Source organism: Notechis scutatus, chromosome 3 (genome assembly GCF_049901735.1).
Source record: "Notechis scutatus isolate UNSWTSFEM ecotype Mainland chromosome 3, rNotScu1.2, whole genome shotgun sequence".
In the NCBI taxonomy this organism is placed as follows: Eukaryota; Metazoa; Chordata; class Lepidosauria; order Squamata; family Elapidae; genus Notechis; species Notechis scutatus.
Window position 1 is genome coordinate 81,348,538 of NC_142011.1, and position 24,771 is coordinate 81,373,308.

Genomic DNA, 24,771 nt, shown 5'->3' on the forward strand with positions numbered 1-24,771 from the left:
CTTTCCCTTTTTAAACTTGTATTAACATATTAATCTGTAATAAGAATTGTTATGTTATTAATATATCTATCTAGGTCTTTCTAGATAGAAGTAAAAAGTAGACATTTTTAAAACTTCCTACTTTTCCTCAAAATAAGAAATTGTCCTCATTCTCAAATTAGGATTTTATATAAAAAATTGTAGTTCCTATTATTTTATTACATATTTTCAATATTTTGTTCTTGATTGTTGTTTAAATGTTAGTCTAAAACCAGCATACATACACAAGCATGTACAAATAAACACACACCTCAATCAGATTCCAACTAGCAGACCAGAATTCTAAACTAATCATAGTAATATAAAGTATACATAAAGACCAACATATCAAAGAGGATATATTTTGTTGATACATTGGCCCATCATTATGTTACTACTATAAACTACAACAGAGAGATGTAAAACATGAAACAATTTTTTAAAGATGTACTTCCAATTGAAAATGCTTTCATCTACTATCAGTGATAAAACACAAGGCAACAGCTTTTTCCACCCATGTCTCTCTTGAACATTTCAGTCACTTCATGAGGTACCAACCATCCTGCTAAGAAACTTAGGAAAACCGGTTGTTTTTGAGAATGAAGCTCAGCAGAACAATGAGATCCTCCTCTCCATTTTCCATTTGAGTAATTCACAATATTGAGATCAGCTTCTTTGTGTTCCTGTATTTAATAAATAATCTTCCCTCAAGACAACGCTACAGGGCATTGCATGCCAAAACAACTAGACACAAAGACAGTTTCCCCCCCATGCTACCAGTCTGCTAAACAACTAATTCCCAGAACACTGCCTTATGCCCTAGGACAGTGGTCCCCAACCTTTTTTGTGCCAGGGACCAGTTTCACTCAGAAACACTTTTTCAAGGACCGGGGGGGTTCGAGTTTGGTGGTTTGCTTGCAAACGTTTCATTATCTGACTAGGTAACATCTGATGTTGTTACCTAGTCGGGTAATAAAACGTCTGCCAGCAAACCACCAAGTTCAGGAACGCCAATGCCTCCTCATTGCAACCCTGAGCGACAGATAGTCCCTGCAGGACGGCTGAGAAGCCTCGCCTCTCGGCCCTGCCTTCATCAGACCCATCCCTCAGGTGTCTCCCTCCCTCCCTCAGCCTCATCCCTCAGGTGTCTGCCTCGTTCCTCTCTCAGTCGCTCTCACACTCCTCCACCAGCCCAGGAAGAAACTGCTTCAAAGAAGCCGGCAGGGTGGCTTTTCCTGTCAGCGCAGCTTCCCCAAAGCGCCCGTTCACCCCCACCCTGCCGCCCACGGTTCAATCCTCCGTTCTGCCTGCCTGCCTTCGTTTCTGGTGGTTTCGGAGTGCAGCTTCTCCGAAGCGCCCGTTCACCCCGCCCCGCCCTGCCCCGCCCGCCCGCTGAGGTACCAACCATCCTGCTAAGAAACTTAGGAAAACCGGTTGTTTTTGAGAATGAAGCTCAGCAGAACAATGAGATCCTCCTCTCCATTTTCCATTTGAGTAATTCACAATATTGAGATCAGCTTCTTTGTGTTCCTGTATTTAATAAATAATCTTCCCTCAAGACAACGCTACAGGGCATTGCATGCCAAAACAACTAGACACAAAGACAGTTTCCCCCCATGCTACCAGTCTGCTAAACAACTAATTCCCAGAACACTGCCTTATGCCCTAGGATATCAAACCATGTAGTAGGGCTGTATTACTATTATCCTTCTCATCTTACCTATTACCTATTCCTTTAGCATCTTATGACTGTCACTTTGTTGTTTGTATCTTATGATTTATGCTGATTGTTTTTGTTTAGCATCTTATGTCTATCACTGAGTGTTATGATTCGTGATAATTGTATTTTATTATTATGATCTTAATTTATCACTTGTTGCTTATATGTACACTGAGAGCTTATGCACCAGAGACAAATTCCTTGTGTGTCCAATCACACTTGGCCAATAAAGAATGATACAGAAATATTTTCTCCTTTCAGGATGCTTCTTTAAACTACCACTGTGGCTGATCCCATGAGCCAAGCAGTGTTAGTCATGGTAAGTCCATGAATTCTGAGGAGACTCCATAGGGGAACCTCCTCAGAATCCCAGAGGTCAGGCTAGTCCAATTCTCCCCTCGTTGTCATCCTCATCCTGGAACAAGTTAGTTGCTAATAATTTATGTAACGTTGTTGATGAAATTATATGGAGTTGAACATGAGTTGAGGGCATCTTTGTGTTTATTTAACACTCTGGGAAGCCATGCATGGTGGCCTTTTGTAAGTTTCCCTCTAGAACAGGGGTGTCAAACTTGCGTCGTCATGGCAATTCCCCCCTTTGCTAAACCGGGCGTGGGCGTGGGCATGGGCGTGGCCAATGTGTGACACATCCAGCCCGTGGGCCACAAGTTTGACAGCCCTGTTCTCGAATATCACCCAAACTTCCTTTCTCAGACACTTCCATAAGTGCAGCATGCAAAACACAGATCTTTTTGCAGTCCAATTAATTCTCTTAATAACCACCACTTTCATCTGCGATCTCTCTTCTACTATACTGTACTTAATTATTTTTATGATGGTGTGTTAGTAAGTCAAGGCATCTTTCATAAATCTAGTGTTATTATTTCTGTGGTTATTACCTTTCTTCAGAATAAAGAATGAAACTGTAGACATATGCAGGCCAGTTATATATTAATTTTGCCACAAGAGAACTGTAAACTGCCCTTGCCTCTACCGCACCGAGGATCGGATATAATTGCATATATGACTAAGGCACGTAAGACTTTGGGATGGTGGGAGGGTGGAGATGCAAGTAGTGAGTTTTTGGGTGGCAGCTTATTAGCCTTAATGATGGAAGCAAGGCCCATTGCCTCTAGCAAAAAATCTGAAACTATTTCGAAACAAAGATATCTTAACAACCTCAGAAACGGCTCCTGCCACTAGTTAGTGAAAATATAGAATGAGCCAATTATTATTCTACAGTGACATAAGTATGTAATTTGCTAGCATCACCTACAGGTGAAAATACAGTACTGTGGATTGTATGTATGGAAAGCATATAAATGGGGTATTTTCAGGGTAAAGACACATACAGTACATGATCAGTGTAATCAGCAACTAATACCATTCATTATTATTTTCTTGCAAGTTCTGGCCCTTGGAAAGTATGTGCTATGATGAAGCTGGCGTCAGATCCCAAAATTTTTCCACTCTGGTTTTAAGTGGAAACAGCTACAGATAAGAACATCTTTGTAATTGTGGAAAGGGTCAGATATGAATCGGAAGTGAGTAAATAGAGAAGGTCCAAGGAATCTTTTTGACATATATCTTAGTCTAAGATCAGATCACAGCTACAGTTCCCTTACCAAGGAACTGAAAGGGAGGCAGCCAGCTATATATACTGTGCAACACAAAAGTTTCTGGCAGCAACCAAATAAAATGTAAACAATATTCACATCTCTGCAGGAAAACATCTTTAATAAGTCATATATGTGCTTTCTTAGAGCAGGCTGACAGAGATGTGTTACGAATCATTTCTTATACATTATTCAACCTTCCTTCCTTCCTTCCTTCCTTCCTTCCTTCCTTCCTTCCTTCCTTCCTTCCTTCCTTCCTTCCTCCAGCTATTATACATTGTAAGACCGTTTCTGTCTCATAAGTTTTACCGTTCAGACTAAGAAAAACATGTATCCACCTGGATTTTAAATAACCCATTTAATTCATTTTGTCCCCTGGAGTACACTATGCTCCCATATCATTAGTTGTGTAGAAATTAAATTTGCAACTTGAGCTCACTTATAACAGTGTAAAGCTTAACAAAATAAAATCTGCATGGCAGGATATTTTTTTTCCTCAGAGAAGTTGCAGAAGTTGGGGTGGGGGTGGTTTAAATGGCATGGAAAAAGAAGGGAAATGTGCTCCCCTCCCTCTGTTTCTCTTTTTTTTCAACTCCTGAATTTGGCTACTTTCCAATTTCATAGCATAATACCTGCTGAGCCAGGCCCAGTATATTTTTTTAGTCAAAGTAACTCTTTGACTAAATTTTCTTTTATTTATATGCAATCATTTTCTTGCACCTTTCCTAAGTTCTGTGGGATAGGGTTGTCATCATTATATTATTTATTTAAACATTTCTTTCATGCCTTGCAAATCCATGTGTCCCACTAAGGACGACAATATAATCTATTAGCAGAATATTTTTTAAAAAGCATGGGTCTATCCAGGTGATCAATGGAAATTCATGAATGGAAGGATATTTGCTATCTGTCTGTGCACCCCAATTCTCCTTCTGCTAGATTTCTTCTATTATTTCTTAAAATTTGCTGTACAGATTTAAGATTTCTGTTCTTCTCTTCCTGGCTACAAAAAAAAAAAAAGAAGAAGAAGAAGAAGAAGAATCACAACATTTGTGCAGAAGATTTGGGAAGTTTGAGAATTATGAAGCTGATTTGAATTGATATAAAGTTATCCCCAATGATCCCATCTATGTCTAATCAGAATTACAAGCTACTACATTAAAATGAGATAGATACACAGGCAGTCTTTTACTTACAATTCAGTAACTGTTGAAAATTACAATGGCCCTGCAAAAAAACTGATTTACAATTAGACTTCAGGCTTACAACTGTTGCACTGAACCCACAGTCACATCAAAATTTGAGCCCTTGACAACTGGCATGTAATTACAATAGTTGCAGAATCCCTGCCTCATGTGAACCCTATTGCAATCTTCCCAGCCAGATTTTGACAAGCAACGTCAATAGGGGAACCTGGATTCTCTTAACAACTGCAGTGATTTGTTTAACAACCTTGGCAAAAAGTTTTTAGAATTGGTGGAGGTGTGTGACTTACCTGACAACCACCTTGCTTAGCAATGGAATTTTGGCTCCCAATTGTGGTCATAAGTGAAGGATTTATTGAACTAATGTTTCTTCCTTGCAGAAGGACCATAATTTATCTCATCTTGGGTTGTCTTGCGTGTAATTCCACAATGGGATCTAATCTTTAGGAACCTTATTTAGAATTGTTCCATTAGCTGGTCTTCTGATAAATAGCTGATTACTTCTGATAATGGATATGTTTTATATGTTGTAGATGTTGTAGTTCCTCTCATTCATCCCAGAAGAACCAGGAAATGTAGTAAAAAATAAAATAAAATAAATATTAAAGTTATATAATCTTATACTGCTGTATTACATTTCTTCAGCCTTTGGTGATGTTGTCCTATGCTTTGAAGAGCAATTTTGGTTTTGTAGCTCTTTGCTGAGTGCCTATTATTCAACTGTACCAACCAGTAGCATTTTAGGAAACCAATAGTACCAGAGCCTCCTTCTTCAATTACATTCACATCTACAGTATGCTTAGGTATGAATCGTGTGGAAGGAAGGAAGGAAGGAAGGAAGGAAGGAAGGAAGGAAGGAAGGAAGGAAGGAAAGGAAAGGAAAGGAAAGGAAAGGAAAGGAAAGGAAAGGAAGGAAAGGAAGGAAGGAAGGAAGGAAGGAAGGAAGGAAGGAAGGAAGGAAGGAAGGGACAGTTTATGCAAAGCTGCAAGGTAATTTAATGAATATAAACCATGGATCAACTATCCACCACATATTCCTGGCTATTGTCACTGAAGGAAAATGTCATGGCACTCTTCCTCTTCAAAATGTTCATTAACTTTGCATGTAATGCCTTAATTGTGTTTTTAAATTACATTTATTTATATATTTAATTAAATTTATATGCCTCCTGTCTCTCTGCCCATAAATAAATGCTTAGATATACATGTACATATCTGACTACATACAGACCACATACATGGTGAATTGTGTTCACGGATTGTTTAATTGTCAATTTATGACAAGCTAAAATGGGTTGACACAGGAGAAATCATACTTTTAAGATAGAATTGCTATTACCCATTTATTTGCAAGGCCAGAAAAAGTCTTTTTGGCTGTACCGTGAGAAAATCCAAAAGTCTCTGCTACACATAAGCTAGAGTTTGAAATCCTGCATGTGAGAGAAGGGGGAGGGAGGGAGGGAGAGAGAATGAATGGGACAGAGGAGAAAGAAAGACGGAGGAGAAAGAGAGAATGAGAGAGGGCGGGAGAGAAAGAGAGATAGGAAAAAGAGAGAGAATGAGAATGAGAGGGAGGGAGGGAGAAAGAGAGAGGGAGGGAGAGAAACTTTCAAAGGAAGAGGAGAGAATGGTCTGCTGAAATATGCTGGAATTCCAAATCAGCTTTTTTGTTTCCTGTTTTCATTTACTTTGCTTTGGTCAGCATTTGGCGAAGAAAGTGGGGCTATGTCAGACCCCCTTCAGAGAAGACGCCTCAAGCATCCTCTTCGTTTTGCCTCCTTCCCCCATCCAAAGCCCATGAACACCTTTCTTGCAAACTCCCCCAGGGGTTGCCTCACGAAACTCCAATGCGGAAAAAGAGCACAGAATGAACTTTGCATTGAACTTTTGTGCCTCACCATTCGGAACATAATTCTTTGTCCAAATGCATTATATTTTAAAATGCATAGCACACTTAATTTGAGGTAGGTAATTGATAGCTAAAAATATAAATAGCCAGAAGACATCTCTAACGTTACAACTCACAAGTTTAATGTGAACTTGCCTAAAGGGGGGGGGGGTTGCAAAACGATCAGACGTGTCCCTTTATTCAATTAAATGTATTTTAGAGAAAAAGGGATTGGATTTTTTTTTTCTCTGTCTCCTACATTTTTCTGTGGTTAGTAACTTCTGTACCATGTTTTCCATCCATTAATAGCAAGGATGGAATAATAAAACTCTTCCAATAGCTTTAACAAGCCTTGTGGGAACATTTATTTATGTACATCATGTGATCCATTTTAGACTGCAGGGCAGAGCTGGCTTGCCTAGAAATAGATGAGAAGTGCATTTATTCTGAATTTTTATATGAGTTTAATTCCATTTGCACCCCCCTGAACCTAAGTAATATTGTTTTCCCACTATTTCATTATATATATATATAATATATATATATATATATTGCAGTTGCAATAGTCTTTAGCTTTAAACCTTAATGTGGCAATTTGTTATATAGAAAAGCAATGTTTTCTGATTCATAATTGGTGTAAAAAGCTGGGGTTTAACATGAGTTTGCCACTTTGTAGGAATGGAGTAGAGTAAAAAGCCACAAGAGTTGGTGTAGAAGAGAAGAAGGGATCTACCTAAGTGGGTATTTTATAAATAAGATTGATAAATAAATGAAAGAAAGAAATAAAACTATTGAAGATGCTTCTCCAGTATTATTTATTTATTTATCAAATTTAGAAACCACTCATCTCTCTTGCAGAGCAGCTTGGAACCTAGTATGAGTTCATTGAAAGTGTTCTGATCAAGGCTTCCTGAGACAGTAACAATCACATGCTGTTGCCAAAAACCTTTGTTTTTATTTCAACGGCTGTGAATTATATGCATTCACAGCCCGTAATGAGTCCCAAACAGTTTATGAATAATCCAACAGAAGTCTGCCACTGTCTTTTTGGGATAAGGCTGATAAGCACCCACCTTTATCTCCCTTGAAATGCTGCCAACGACTAAATTGCCAGTTAGCTGTACAAGGCCAAACGGAGCACAAAGTCAACACGGAGCTTCAGGTTTTAAACTGACCAGAATGAACAAAGTTGCTTCCTGCAAAGGCTCATGTCCCTTTGCTCCTCCTTTATGTCTTGTGGGAGGGGCCAATCATCTCCAAGCCTTACTCCCAAGTCGCCCCTTTTGTCTTAACTCTTCTTGCCTTCTGGCAGTCCTGTGCAAGCGCGCACTGGGAACTGGCTCCCCCTGTTCCTCAGCCTCGCTGATGTCAGATTCTGGAGGCTCCGGAGTCAGCGCATAACTCTCAGATGGCCCTGGCCCCATCTCTGTGTCAGGCGCAGATCCCTTGTCCGAGCCCTCCCCAGACTCCAGAACTGGCCCATGTTCCTCCCCACTGTCCGATTCTGCTGCCAGCTTCACAGGCCACCGGCGGACCACAACAGAAAAAGGCCAGACTGGAGCTTACGGCTTATGTAGCTTCAGGGCCAAACTTAGAATATCAAACATGAATCGAGAAATAATTTTGGAGCATATACTTAGTGCAAGCTGTACTTGATTCAATACACAATATGGATTTTTAACGATTTCTTGAATATCTTGGTATTATTTTCTGCAGACCAAATCGAACTGTTGCACCCTTGATATTGGGTCCGCATGTTTTAACATTAATTGAGCAGGGATCCAGCCACAGGGGGAAAAGAACATCTGTTTTATAATGAATCCGTGTTTAGTTCCAACATCAATGTGTATCGATGTCTCTCCAAATGATAAACAACTGTCAAGTAAGTAGCTGAAATATATCATCGATGCATCTTATTGGCTGCCCTCTAATGAAGCGTTTATCAGAATGGGAAGGTGAGTCATACACTTTTTTTAACTACAATTCAGATACATTAAAAAAAAAAAGATGCAGCACCTTGCCAGGTTGTTCATGGGCCATAGAAACGCCCCCACCCACCTATTTCAAATGAATGTGGTCTCAATTTCTAAAGCTGGATAAGGCATGTTTAATCTCACACTGTTCTCGTACTCCCACTGAAACAAGCAAAATCATTCAAACCAGCTGCTTCTGCATAGTTGAGAAGGAGGGAATCATCATAAGATGCTGTATTTTGTCTTCTGTCAAAAAGCCTTCCAAGTTACTGTAGAGAGAGAGATTGAAAACAGGAGCCACAAAGCAACCTCTTTTTTAAAATGTTGCCTTTGCCTCATATTGATTTACTAATTTTGAGCCCTGCAACTATGTTTCTTTACCAGAAGCATTCTTGTTGACTGCACCCAACCAATGTTGTGTATGTATTCCTGCAAGGGGAAAAAAAAAATCAGACTTACGCCTTCTGTTCTGCCTTGTGCCCTAAATACTGGATGATGTTTGTATAACCTTAGAGAACTTTTGTTGATGTCTTTCAAACATCAGCTTTAGTTAGAATTTGAATGGCATTGTGTGTGTTGTGACATCAGCAAATGAATTGTGCAAATTATGTAACATGGATCAGTTACATCACTGTATGCAATGGCTGTCTGCAGTGAACACCCATTTATATATATAAGCTCTATACCTGTGCTTCACTATGAAACTATGTGATTGGGCTTAGTTTTGGGGGAGGAAAATAAGGGGGGAAAATTGTGCCTCTGCCTACCAGCATCCATTGGTATTCATCTGGCTGGCATCTTGGTAGTGTGAGAGAGTTGAGGGCTGTTTGGAAACTGAAACAGTATTTGCTGTGTGAGCAAGAAGGAGACAGCAAGGAGCCTGGGCGTGGCTTAGCTCAACTGTTCTGTACTAAAAGTGCTTGGTGCTGTGAAACTGAAACCAAAACTCCTCTCTTCTGCTTGTGTTTGCATTTGGAACAGATTTCTTTTTAGGTGGGGAGGGGGAGTAGAAATCCTTAGCACCAGAGCATGTTAATAATAATACACGGAATACTAATGCTCTCATGGTCATTTTGAAAAATCCTTTCTTAGTGAGCACCTAGAAGCCAAGAGAAACATACGTGCCAAATTTCAAGTTTACGGTTTTGGAGATTTTGTGATGACATGTGAGTGCTTTTTCATTTATACATATATATTTTTGTGATTGATAGATGATTGGATGGATGGATGGATGTTTGGATAGATAGATAGATAGATAGATAGATAGATAGATAGATAGATAGATAGATAGATAGATGGATGGATGGATGGATGGATGGATGGATGGATGGATGGATGGATGGATGGATGGATGGAAGGAAGGAAAGAAAGAAAGAAAGAAAGAAAGAAAGAAAGAAAGAAAGAAAGAAAGAAAGAAAGAAAGAAAGAAAGATAGATAGAAAGAAGGAAAGAAAGAAGAAAGAAAGAAAGAAAGAAAGAAAGAAAGAAAGAAAGAAAGAAAGAAAGAAAGAAAGAAAGAAAGAAAGAAAGAAAGAAAGAAAGATAGATAGATAGATAGATAGATAGATAGATAGATAGATAGATAGATAGATAGGGAGGCAGGCAGGCAGGCAGGCATAGTATAAGTAAGATGGATGAGTTATAATTTATAAAATGTGCCCCTGAAATTTTTAGTAGTTGAATCCAGCTCAAAGGAAACTTTATTTAAAATGTATGAAACTATTTCTGTATATCAGCAATACATAGGGAGAAAGCTTGACAATCCACTATACTACTGTGGATGCACAGGTTTACAAACACTCAAGTGAAAAGAATGGTGTGGAATTTTATGCCAAAATAAGCATTAATAAATAAAATATATAATCCAGATGTGTAGGCATTAAGTAAAGCTGCTTGAATTCCATTCAAAAATTTATTTGATTTAAAAAAAAAAACAACCTCTAGCAATATCAGATGTGCAAACAATGCAGGTGCATTTATAACTTGGCTTCTTTTAGATTTAGTTCCCCCCCCAAAAAAGGGCTTCTGTCCCCAGGAGGTATGTATAGTACACCTGTCTGCAATTCTTTGCAGCTGCAGCATCTGTCCCCAGAATCAGGATGCACAGCCGAAGAAAAGATCCAGCTGCAAAGAGAAGCAAGTCCTTCATACTCCAAGGCACTTTTTTGAAGTTGAATCTGAAAGATTGCTCTTAGTGATTTCATGTGGCCTTTAAAAATGGCCTTAGCTTTCCCAAGAGAACCGGAGAGCATGGCAACGTAGCTCTGAGCCTCGCCTTTCTAAGGCTTTTAAATCTGTCCTTAAGGCTGAGTCTCTGACAAGATGGAGGATAATCCTGGGCTCACCATGAGGAGACTGTAGGGAATGATTCTTCTCTTTAAGTCTATGTTTTTTTAAATTTAATTTAAAAAGGTATTTCATTTAAAATTTAAAATATTTTTTTAAAAAAATTTATTAATTAAATGTATACACCGCCCATCTCACCATCCAGAGTGACGAATAGTAACTAGATTCAGGTTTCAATTATGAGGCGGAAAATTAAGGTACATCATGATGTTTAAACGAACTTATCGGTTTAAATCAACTTATGGCCCAGCATTATCTTTTAAAAAAATAGTTAAAAGGGCCATATAGAAAGTTGAACAAATTGGATTCTAACTATTCCCCTCTTACTCTCACTCATTCTCTTTCTATCTCTCTCCTAATTTGGGTAGTGAGATAGTTATCTTGGATCCAACTGAAGGAGGGGCATGACACACCCAGCCAATTATTTGTCTTTTGAAAGATACATACTATATAACTAGTATGCAGTTTTTTATTTTAAATCATCTTTAAAAAAACCAACAACCACCTTACTGATTTTTCATGCCCCTTCTTTGCTGCATTTTGCTGGTTAATTGTTTTTAATGTTTGCTGATATTTAATTAGAAAAACACCAATCCTAGGTGGATCCAAGGAAAGGGTCTATGACAATTCGCCACAACCAACTCACCACGGCAAACTTGCCATGGCCAACTCACTGCAGGACAGCTCTCCACGGCCATCTCACCACAGGACAGCTCGCTGTGGGTCAAGAGTTACACTAATATCAAAGAAATGGTGGAATAGAATCATTAAAGAAAGGATGCAAAAAGAGGGACAGAATAGCAATAACAATAGCATTTAGACTTATATACCGCTTCACTGTGCTTTATAGTCTAAGTGATTTACTGAGAGAACATATTGCTGCCAACAACCTGGGCCCCCATTTTACCAACCTCAGAAGGGTGGAAGGCTGAGTCGACCTTGAGCCCGGTGAGATTTGATCTGCCAAATTACAGGCAGCCGGCAGGCAGCAGAAGTAGCCTGCAGTAGTGCATTCTAACCACTGAAATGTGCATGGCAAAAATTAAAATAATTTTTTATTTATTTTAAATAATTAAATATAATTGTTAAGTTATCCCTCAGCAAACTGTCCCATAATTAGTTGGACATGGTGAGTTGGCCACGGCAAGTTGGCTGTGGCAAGTTGTTGGCTTTTAAATGTTGGCCATTCCCTGGCTGGATGATTAGCAAAGACAGTCTCCAAGGGAGTGGCTTCCAGGTAGTTCTCATTTAGCCACTGCCTTGTTTAGCGACAGTGATGGAAAAAGTAACTTTATAACCAATCCTCTCCTTTACAGCCTCCAGGTCAGTAAAGCAAAGGAAAGTTGTAGTAAGTTTATAAACATAGTCCTAGTTTCACTTAGCAGCTACTTTGCTTAACAACCAAGTTGCTGGCCCCAGTTGTGGCTGATAAGTAAGGACTACTTGTATTCCATCTACAACCCTTTTATATACCTAGCAGGAACAGAATAGAGATGAATGTAGCACACCAGGTAAGTTTTCTATTCTGCCCCATGAAGGAAACCATTGGATGGATAGAGATGATAAATCTAACAAAGGGAACATTTTTTTGCCTAAGCTTTAAACGTCTTAAAAAGGGAGACTTCTCAATCTCCTGTGTGGTAAGAAGTGCAAGCAAAATGATTTTTTCCAATAAACAGTGATCAGTGCTTTTCAGAGTCAAATACACTAACTGGTATTCTGATGCAAAATATGTGGATACTCCAAAATATTGAGTGTTGTAAGAATGTGTAGGCCAGGATTTTGAACACTGCCAACTTATTTCACTATGTATGCATATGGGTCATGTAGGTAGCATTAAGAGAAACTCCTGAATAAATATTTTATAAGAGTCCTACTTCCTTTATAAAGGCAGCCCTCAACTTATTACCACAATCGAGCCCAGCATTTATTTCTGTTGGTAAACGAGACTTTTGTTAAGTGAGTTTTGTCCCATTTTACAACCTTTCTTGACATGGTTGTTAAGTGAATCACTCCACCTGTTAAATTAGTATTAAGGTTATTAAATGAATCTGGCTTCCCCCATTGATTCTGCTTGTCAGAAGGTCATAACATGAACTCAGGACATTGCAAATGTCATAAATATGAGTCAGTTGCCAACGTCTGAATTTTGATCATAGGACATGGGGATGCTGCTATGGTCATAAATGTGAAAAATAAGTAACTTTTTTCAGTGATATTGTAACTTCAAACAGTCGCTAAAGGAACTGTTGTAAGTCAAGAACTGTAAAATGTCTATTGTTATTTTCTGAGTTGACACTACAAAATTCTACAGGAAGACATTGTACAAAATAGCCCCCCAAAAGTGCATGTGCATGGGTTATTTAGTTTTTTGTTTACTGTCCAAAAAGATTGAATAAATGGTATCATGAACTTCTTTTCCTTTGGTTAATTAAAGAACACAACCCATTTTTCATAAAGTTTGTTTTTAAAAAAGAAAACAAGTTATTGAAAGTCATTTGGCTGGCTTAGCTACTTTCAAGTAAGTGCCATGAAACCCATTATCTCCTTTCTTTACAAGTGGATCAGGTCCAAACAGACAATCAAAAGATTTGTGTGTGTGCGTGTGGGAGGTGGGGTTGGAGAGGTTATTTTAGATTAAAAGAAGGAGTTGTGATGGTCTGGCACATTTGTAAAGGGGGGGAAAGGGATAAATTATCAGCCATGAAGTAAACAAAAATGCTTTTTCAAACACTGCAACAAATCCAGCAATAAAAAGGGAAAAGAAGAAGAAAATCCTGCTGAATTAAGTTGTGTCCAAATGGAACACTGTGTATACAGAAATAAAAAAAATCAGAAATCAATCTTATCTGTTGTGTAAATAAAATGGCCATTTCAAATTAAAAATAATATAAATCTCCAAAATGGCAACTAAAACAGAGCTGTCTCAGCTGCAGGTTCCTTTTTCAGTTTCATGGGACAGTCTGCATTAGGATTGATCATATTAATCAACCATTATTGCATAACTACATTTTATTTGTTTATTAATTGCGTTTGGCTGCCCATCAGGACGAGTCTAATCTCAGGGGGATAATATTCCTGAGGCAGGCACCATGGCTTATTATTTGATATTTTTTGTTATATTATAATATTAATCTATCTCAGGGGTTCCCAATTTTTTTTTTGCCATTACACTTCCCTTCAGTTTGATGATCTTACTGATTGCCTCCTCTAAATATCCAAACCCCAAAATGGAGACCAAGCAGAGGTGGTATTCAGCAGGTTCTGAGCAGTTCTGGAGAACCGGTAGCAGAAATTTTGAGTAGTTCGGAGAACCAGCAAATACCACCTCTGACTGGCCCCGCCCTGATCTATTTTCTGCCTTCCAAGTCCCAGCTGATTGGCTGGGTTCTCTTTTGGTGCCCTACACAGGAGAACGGAGCTGGGAAGCAGGTTAGTGGGGTGGGGAGGGAATGGGGATTTTGCAGTATCCTTCCTCTGCCATGCCCCACCAAACCACACCCACTAAGCCATGCCCACAGAATCGGTAGTAAAAAAAAATTGAATCCCACCACTGCGACCAAGGAATAATGAAAGCAGTACAATGAAACTTTGGATAAAGCAATTATTGTGACAATGTGCAACTGAAAGGGTCTTCACACTTTTGGACTCTGTCTGCCTGTAAACCAGAGGTTTAGAGTTCAGCCAGTTCTGACAGGTTCTGGAGAATCAGTAGCGGAAATTTTGAGTAGTTCGGAGAACCGACAAATACCACCTCTGACTGGCCCCACCCCGATCTATTTTCTGCCTCCTGAGTCCCAGCTGATCGGCTGGGTCTTCTTTTGTTGCCTTGCACAGGAGAACTGAGCTGGAAAGCAGGTTTTAGTGGGGTGGGGAGGGGATTTTACAGTATTTTTCCCCAGGAGTGGGGTGGGAATGGAGATTTTGGAGTATCCTTCCCCTGCCATGCCCACCAAGCCACACCACACCACGCCCACCAAACCACGCCCACAGAACCAGTAGTAAAAAAATTTCAATACTACCACTGCTCTAAACCTCATATTTTGGGAAACCCTAGTACATATAGCAACTATTTATTTATTAAACAAATTTATATAGCCACCTATCTCACACATAGATTATTATAGTTAGTTAGAAATATACAACCTGCAAAGTCTAATACCAGCAAAACAGATAGTGTTCTTCTGCATTTGCAGTCAACTGAGATGCTTCTAATGCTGGTTGCTAACTCTTTTAGGAGCTGTCAGAAACCTCAGAAATCAAATCTAAACTATCTTAACAGGCATTAGGACCTGGGGGGTGGGGGTGGCCATTTTATTTTTAAGATGCAATAGGATCCAGACAGAAACACCTAAAACACGAAAGATTATTGAAAACAAGGTTAGCCTATCATAATTGTCAATCTGAAGGACACTGTCAGGTAAGTGAAATATAAGCTCCACATTGTATCAATGAAGTTTGACATTTAAAAACAAGCTGGTTTTTTTTCTCTCCCATAGCTAATTTCTGCCCACAGTAATTATCTTCAAGCCCCATTTGCAGCCTCCTTTAGTACTACAGGAAAATAGTCCTCAAAAGAACAAACTGCAAAAAAAAAAAAAGGTCGGTTGTTTCTATGAAGATTCCATTTTTCACACTGAGAAATATTAAAGGGGGTGTAAAAGTTCTTTGTTGTCCTGGACACTCCACAGTGTAGAAAATAACTGCATAAAATATTTTATTGTAGCACACACCTTTCACATCTCCCTGGATAAACTCCACCTTCATAAACTTTGTAGATGTAAATAAATATTTGGTTCTGATAACAAAAAGGGGGCCTTAAAGTTTGTAAAGTAACAGACAGCTTTAAAAGTTGTAAATCTGATCTTATGAAGCTTTTCCTCTGGTAATACTGTTTTGCAAACTAGGGCATACACAACCTTTGCTGGGCCAATACTTGAATACGGCTCCACTGTCTGGAATCCGCATTGTACACTAGACATTAATACAAATCCAGAAGTATTTTACAGGAAGAGTATTACACTCCTCTGTTCACAACAGAATACCCTACACCACCAGACTTGAGATTCTAGGCTTAGACAACCTTGAACTACGCCAGCTAAGATTGGACTTAAGCATAGTACATAAAATTATATGTTACAATGTCTTACCAGTCAATGAATATTTCAGCTTTAACCACAACAACACAAGAGCACACAACAGATATAAACTAAATGTAAACCACTCCAAACTAGATTGCAGGAAGTATGATTTCAGCAACAGAGTGGTCAATGTCTGGAACTCACTACCTGATTCTGTTATCACCTGCTCAAACCCCCACTCCTTTAACCTCAAACTATCCACTATTGACCTCACCCCATTCCTAAGAGGTCTGTAAGGGGCGTGCATAAGCACACAATCGTGCCTACCGTCCCTGTCCTATTGTCCCCAATTATTAGTTCCTATTTCTTATATTTAAACTTATGTTTATTTTTATTTAGATGATGTTGTAAGCATTTGACAAAATAAATAAATAAATAAAACAGTGTTTGCCTCTCTCCAAATATTCTTGCATTTGTTGGGTTTATTTATTTATTAAATTTATTTCCTATTTCCTTGTTCTTCTCTGTTTGCTACTGAGCTCCTTAGCCAATATGATGTTGCATTGGTCAACATTGGGTGCTAACCCAAAGTCTGGCAGTTGACTGATATATTTACTCTATTGTACCATTGTTGCTGTTGTTCATATTGCACTTTTTGGATGTTTAAAGTTCTTGGGGGAAAAAATCAGAAATTTCTTGGTAAATAAAGGCTAGTAATTGCACAATGGCTCTGTGGTTAAAGGCACCCAGTTTGTCAGCTGGAAAAATTGACAGCCTGGATTACACGATGCACGACCAGGTGAGCTGCTATCTTCCTCCTAACTCCTGCCAAACTCGCAGTTCAAAAACATGAAAATGTGAGTAGATAAATAGGTACCATTTAAATAGGAAGTTAACAGTGTTCCATGCGCCTTGGTGTTTAATCATTCTGGGCCACATGACCACAGAAATATCTTTGGACAATGTGGGCTTGCTCGGCTAGGAAACAGAGATGAGCACCACACCTGAGAGTTGGACACACAACTGGACAGAGGAATCATTTACCTTTACCTTTAATTGCCTTGTAATGGGGAAATTGTACTAATGCCATCATGACCTTATTACTCATCTCAATATATGTACGAGTATTCTTGTCCAAAGCTTAGCAGGAAAGGATTGCTAATGCCCCATCAAATCTGATTACCTGGACGATCCTATTACTCAAATGCTCCACAGTTACACAGACTTCAGTTAATGAGGAGAGGAATAAGAAGGGGTAGATGTTCTGCTATTGTACACCATTATGTTAGAGCTTTAGCAAACCAACTCCAGAATATGAAGATGATTTTTTTTTTTCACGGAACACCTGTTTCTAAGAGCATTATAAATCGAAATACTACCAAGAAGAGAAACTATCAGAAATTGTGAAAAAAAGATTGACATAAATTATGGAGCTAGACTGAGAATTCTCCAATGAGAGGTATTGAGTTGGGTATGTCTATCTCCCTCCCTCCTTGTCCCCCCCTTTCTCTCCACTTTCTCCTCTCTCTCTCCCTCTCCCTGGGATTTTTAGGGATAACAGTCCTGGCGGCATGATCACAGCTTCTAGTACATGCATTTGCCAATGCCACAAATACAAAGATTTGATTGAAAAGACTTGGCTGTTATCTTGCCCTTTTGACACTTCTCCCCCATACTCCCCCACTATGAAAATATTGTGAATCAAGTGTGGAAATAGTCATGTGATTCCCTTCATTTTATTAACCTTGTTTAAACAAGGCTCTATCTGGAAATCAGCTCCTTATGATGTATGTGTTTCTTCATTTCCACCCAGACGTTTGAGATGAAGCAAAAGCAACCAGAGCTATGGAAATAAACATAGAATTTGCTACTCAGCAGTAACCTGACCTTCATCCCCATAAGCATTTCCAGAAATGGGTGCTAAGAAACAAAGATGTGCAACAGAATGGGGATTTCAATTTTGGAATTCAGCTCAAGCTGTGATTCAGGTCAATGATCCACCATTCAGGGATTCAGACATTCAGACTAATGAAACATCAAGGAATGGAAAGAATTGTATCTTCATTTTATAAGATCTTTTAGCATTTTTTTAATTGGGCTGTTTACCCCAAAAGAGCTTTGTTTCCACCAATTATGATCCTAGATAGTTCTACTTCCTCATTTCCCAAATTTTTGTTGGGAAGTACCCAACCTAGCAGGGAGGAGAGATAGAGTGTGGATCCAGCTCTCCCTGAAATCCTTAGAACCTTAATTAGTTGTTCCCAGGAGAAAGATGGCAGATTGGAGATATTCCTATATTATAGGCAGATCATAATAAAGTAATGAGATCTAACTCCGACTATATGGGTCTGATTGTTTGCATTTGGCAATTTTCTTCAGAACCTTAGTGATAGAGCCATAATGGACACCTTCCACACTCTTGTATTAAGAGATTTAAATTAAATTTTATTAAAGTAAACATGATGACAGTGTTGTAGTGTATGTGTCTGTGTGCAATGCAAGGATATATGTAATTGTGTGTGAGAGAGTGTGAGTGTGTGTACATATACACACACATAGCATGATTTATTTAGTTTGAAATACTGTAACTCATTCACAATCTCTGGGGCATATCGAGTTAGTACTTTCAATAAATACAAACTATGTTACTGTTAAAGGAATAGGTTTAGCTCTTGAGAATAAACAGAGTTCTGCTCCAATCGGAGAGCTGGGAATGTTGTTAATATAGGAAAATCCCCCAGATGTTGTAGCAACATTAAATCTTCAGATTTAAGCATGTGGGATGGAAATATAGGCACAAGGAAAAGTTTGGGTACAAATACACACATCCACACACAATCACATACACATATAGAAAAAAGTATTACATCAAGTAATGCATAACCAGAAGTATTTGCAAGACTTTCCTCCTGAACTGTATTTTATATGGGATGTGCTTAAAAACTAAACACGATACTTCTTTAAAAAAATTCAGTTGTATGGATTTGGGGCATATACAAAATACCCGGTTTTGTATTCCTTTCATATCATTGCTCTTTTTGAATGTTTGAACACTAAATGAGATGGCCAGCACTTATAGCGACACGATGGACTGCCATTTGGGTTTGTTCCCTAATAACATGCGGCATGCTATATTCCCTGAAAGAGGAATTTCACTTCTGTAAAATCAAGTATAGGGCCCTTGGTAGCCAAAACACACACACTGAATCCCATTTATCACTGTATCCTACTTATTGCACCTGAAACAATTTAGTAAATTTCAGTCTTATGAAATACAGGTTGAATGGAGAACTGTAGCGATCCAAGATGATGCTTCCATACAGTTTTGCTGAAGATGAATCAAGTAAGTCTTTCTTGAAATCCCTCCTGTTTTTCAAGTTTTGAAAGGCAGAGAATATGTTGAAATGTTCCTTCCTACCCTTCTCACCATGAAAACCGCACAGGTGAAACTGTGTCCGACTTAGTCCTGTGTGCTTCTTCCTTCTTCAAGAATGCCAGACTCCTTGTTGACAGGGTTATTGTTTGGATCATCTGAAGAAGCAAAATCCTAGCCTCACTTTGGTGCCTTTCATGCTCAAGTATCTTCACTCAAAAGAACTGATGAGATCAGGGAAGAGCTTACAGGGAGATGCCTGAATCCCATCAGAGAATTATGGGAACTTTCCCAGGCACCACAGGTATGGATTACAGGTAATCCTCAACTTACATCTGGTTGTTTAATAACCATTCAAAATCATGACAGCCTCAGAAAAGATGCTTTATAGCCTGTGCAGTACCTCTATAACCATTGTAAAATGTTATGCCACTCCTCATGTGACCACATTTTGGATGCTTGACAATGACTCACATTTATGACCTGTTGTCAAGCACCGTGTGATCATTTGACCGCCATTTTCAATGTTGTCTGCTGGCTTCCCAAGTAAGTCAATGGGGAAGCCAGCAGGGAAGGTTGCAAGAGGAAGGGACAGAGAGGAGCTGAAATCTTTTGGCAGGAATACAGTTGAAATCCTGAAGATGATGGGAGATGTAGTATGGAACCTACAGGTTCCCAGATTTGGAAAGCTTGCTATATAGATCATGTAGTTAATAGGATCAAATTGATGCAAGACAACTATATTCTGTTACTCCTTGTGCCTCAGCAGTCTATCAGCTGGTGGGATCTTCTTTAAAAAATTAATAAACTCAAGTTACACTACTTTAGGCTTCTCTTGAGAGAAAGGAATGATGTAGCCAATTTTTAAGGAAAGTCCTTGAGCACAAAAGTCTCTGAGCACTGGGCTATCTCCATAGACATTCTTCCAGCATAGATTTGGCTGGTTGCCTTCCCTGGCTGTCTGCAATAATTACTTTTAAAAGCAAGTTATAGCGTTTGGGAAAGGGATGATTGGGTGGAAAGTAAATATTCCCTGTACATTCAAAGTTATTGTTGTGAATATCATTTGGCCAGAGAGTATCTGTCTTCTGCTTTTCAAATTACTTTGGTGGAGGGGGAAGAGAGAGAGATACAGCTATATAATAAATACAGGTTCTTTTCATTTGGATTTTCATGGGGATTTTCAAGGGGGGAGTGAAGAATGTTGATGTTTATGAACTTCAAGGTATGGCAGCCTTGGACACTGGAATATTTTGTTTCAACAGAAGCCAGTTACAAACCAGAAGCTGCCACGACAAACTTCTCAGGCCAGGTTCCCAGACCAGAAATGTCATTTACCTACACTTCAAGGGATAACCATTTTCAAAGCAAGAAATTCTTAGGGGGAGTTTATTTTGGAGCCCAACTATAGTTTAAAGACCAAGAGGTAAATTGCACCATCTCAACTGCAACAATTTAAAAATTTGCTTTTATCTGATTCTCCCCGTGTTTTTATGTCAGCAGGAATCCATTTTCTCCAGTTAAGCTGATGGATTGTGTCCTCAACCAGTGTGTATTATGTACACAGCATGTCCCTTGGACTAGGAAGGCAGCTTCCTTTCTCAAGGTGCACCTGGTTTAGCAATTTTTTTGGGAGGGGGTGGCACGCTCAGCACATCACAAGGTCAGAGGACTTTCTTCTTTCTTGGAGACCCAGGCATCTGACCAGCATAATTTTTGAGATTCTCTTTTGAAAAGAGCCAAGCGTTCCAGCCAGACTTTTTCTGGGCCTTTTATCAACTTTCCTGTGATGACCCAGGGTGGGATACAAAATAAACACAGTCACAAAAAACACATGAAGCCCTTTTATTCCTTCACTTTGCTTCCAAGCTCCAAATATCCTTGACTGGAGACAAAAAAAAAACTCCCACACAAGCAGATACAAGTAGGAAATGCTGTTTAAATGATAAAGAGTAAAAAAACAACACAAACCAGGCAAGATAAGGGTTTGAAGACGGCCACAGATATCAGAATACACACTGGGAAGGATGCCAAACTCAGAGAGGAACAATAAACTAAAGATATTTCCACGCTTTGTTTCTAGCACTTGCCTGTATACATGTCCGTCCTCTTATCCAGTTGTCACAGCTGCAGCCCATGAAGAGGATCAAGGCCCTCTCCTCCCCAGTAGACCATGTCTCTCCCTTATCCTCTTTTCCTTGCGTGCCCTTGGATGGAGAGGGGGTGGGTCTGGGTCCTCCTCTGACTGCCCAGCCGGCCTCTGCCCTTCCCCAGCCTCCTCCACAACCTCTGGAGCCACACTTCCACTCCCTGTCGGCTGTTCCTCCTCTCCCTCAGAGTCAGTCTCCACCAGGGGCATGACATTTCCTTATTTGTTGTCGTTGCTGTTGTGTCATTGTGAAGCATTTTTATGGCCAGAAATGTGTTCTCAAAAAGTTAATAATTATGAATTCTCACATTCTGTATAGCTTTCAGTTTTTAGAGGAACAGCAATCAGAGTAGATTTTTTTTTTTTAATTTCTGAAGCATGGGCCCCTTACTCTATTACTATTCTTATGTGAATATATTTATTTTATTTTATTTATTTTATTTTTTTAATTTTATTTCATTTATTATTTTATTTATTTATTTCCCGCCTTTGTTATTTTCACAAATAATCCGAGGTGGCAAATCCATTCAACACATCTTCCTCTCCTGGCACACAGTCACCTGGTTTCTAGTCTGGTAGCTTCACCACTGGATCGAACTGTCTATAATAAATCTTAATAAATGAACTGCAACATGAAGTCTTCTCATAATGTGATCTAGTGAAAAAAAACATCCATGCATTGTAAGTGTGAAAGGTTATTAGTTTATAGTACATGAAGAGAATGGCCTTGAGGGAAAGGAGGAAGATCCATTCCTAAGACAATGGCCAGATAAAAGAAACCTGAGTTCGAAGCAGAACTGTAACCTGAGAAAGGGTCTCAGACAGGACCCTCCCTAATGTCACGAAAATAAAGGGAGAAGTGGAAAAGCTCAGTCAGACCTGTAAGATTCTGTCAGCATACCATTATAATAAAAGTAATATTGGACTGCATGGCTTTGGATTCCTAGGGGCCAAAGAGTTGACTTTAGATTTTTTTTTCTAACCCCACTAGTACTTCAAGCTGGTTTTAAAAAACAAAACTGACAAAATGCAAGTGTGCAGGAATGCAAATTTAAAAATAAATGGAGTAGTTTTTCACAACTCAGCAGCTGGATAGATGCTCAGAGACAAATAGCCTGAAGAATCATGAATTTCTTGTCCGCAAATCTTTTCACCTGTCCCTGAGATCAAGGCAGAATATGAGGAAATGCTGACAAGTAGATTCTTCAGATGAAGAAATTCCCACCAATAAGAACTGTGCTCCTATGGTATTGGTATTCCTCATAATTCAGTAATCCAGAGAATTGGGGGGGAAAAGGTATTTTAAAGTATGGGAGAGAGAAGTTAAAAACAATCCAGAATACAGAGGAACTAAAATCAGGAGAATGAGTTGGGGAAACCCATTAAATGCAACACAAGGGAGCCAGATGTTACAGTGTTGTTACTGTATTTAAAAGCAGTATTTATTCGTTTATTTAAAATGCAAAAATGTATTTAAAATCTTATTTTTGCTAAATCATCTGTTTCAAGAAGCTACTGGATTTTATATTAGACTGTTGAAAAGACACACCAATTTAACAAAATGTAATTATCTTCTCTTGTATAAGATAAAACAAAATTTGACTCCTGGCAATGTCTATCACTGCTTAGAATAACAACTGCAGATTACATTACTATTCTTCTGTTTTTATTTTGAACTCTCTCAGTTCCATAACCTATTAGCTGGCTCCATATATGTCAAAGAATTACCCGTTCATCTCTATAAAGGGGAAAAATGAAAAATAAACCATAAAATCTAAGCAATAACATTGTGGAAGCTTAATTGCATCAAATCTGAAACATTATTTTTTTTTCATTTAAAACAATACATATTACTAGGAATCGAAATAATATTTAATGTATGCAATTTAGTTATAATTGGACACACTCTGAAGCCATTTCTTTGGTCAAGATTGATGCATTAATATGTACTATTTACAGATCCATATTTAGAATCAGTGGTGAGATTCAAATTTTTTTACTACCGGTTTTTTGGGCGTGGCTTGGTGGGCATGGCAGGGGAAGAATACTGTAAAATCTCCAGTCAGAGGTGGTATTTGTTGGTTCTCCGAACTACTCAAAATTTCCACTACCCGTTCTCCAGAACTGGTCAGAATCTGCTGAATACTACCTCTGTTTAGAACTTACATTAGAAACTTGGCAAAAGGTAGAAACAACTTCAGATCAGATATCCATCTCTTTTTCTTCCATTTTTCCTCAATTTTTTAATATGTAAGATACATATGGATAATACCAGGAATGAGAAGATACAATAGAATTAGAGAAATTATAATTCTTTTTTTTTTTAAAAAAAACAACAATTTTATTGGTTTTTAAAAAACAAACAAAACAAACAAAACATAAAAACATCCAGCTTTCTTTCATAAATATACAAACAGTGTGTCCGTTGGTTTACCAGTTTCTGTGCATTCATTTCGTAGTCTCAGTTACAGTTACATCACATAATAACTCATATTATCAATCAGAAATTATATATCCTAGTATCACTATTAAACAATCATTTGACTATAATTTTATTTATTTTATAGAAATTATAATTCTTATTAGAATAAATAAATTTCATTTCATTGGAAATAAGTTTCTGGTTAAGTAATTTACAGAATGTTTATATATAAATATCAGATAATTTTACACCTTGTATCAATTTTATCTCTTAGTTGTCAGCATTCCAACGAAACTCTCCATCCCAATTCAGCACTCAGAAACAAAGTCCATCCAAATAAGAATTTATTAGAGATGTAATATTGGCACATCTGGGAAAACCTGAATCTGAATTCCTGTGTTTCCCCTGCTATATTAAATTCACACCCAGCCCCTTTTCCTGATGACCCTCAAGTCACACTCTCCAATCCATCTCCATTCTGAACTCCTGCCAAGTCTGGTCAGTCTCCTCCAAACTCCAGTGACTCGGCCTTGAACTCTGGCGAAATAATGTTGTTGTGGCTACCCTCCCTTCTCACTTTACTTTCATTCCCACGGTTACCCATCCTCCCTTGTGGCAGCCCCAAATCCGATTCAAGATGGATAGGGGCTGACAGGCTGCCTCACCTCAAGCGATGATAATGTCCTGAAATGAACAAGTGACACAGGGTTAGAAATACTACAATTAACCACCTCTTCCTCCCCCAGGAGGCACCTTTGGCTTATCGGAAAATTTTTCATGAAATTGCTTTACTAATCTATCTGCTTTTATCCCAATTTTTTACCCAAGTGGCTTCAGACAACGGTACCCTTCCATTGAACTAAAAATTGTAAGCGTCCTCTATGCAATCTAGAATCAAGAATCTTCTTTATCTTGTAATGTTTTCCCCCTATACCAGTATTAGTTTGGGTGCTGGTCAATTGCTGGGTCTTACTTGGGAA

The 24,771-nt window shown here is 38.6% G+C and overlaps 1 long non-coding RNA gene across 1 annotated transcript in view; it reads left to right on the forward strand.

Annotated features, from left to right (window-relative positions):
• The window catches only part of LOC148131255 (uncharacterized), a 50,902-nt gene extending 44,350 nt beyond the window's left edge, over window positions 1-6,552 (forward strand). The window contains exons 3-4 of the long non-coding RNA XR_015748629.1: window positions 2,000-2,057; window positions 6,262-6,552. This is a non-coding gene — a long non-coding RNA (uncharacterized LOC148131255). The remainder of the gene's footprint in view (window positions 1-1,999; window positions 2,058-6,261) is intronic.
• Window positions 6,553-24,771: the final 18,219 nt, after the last annotated feature.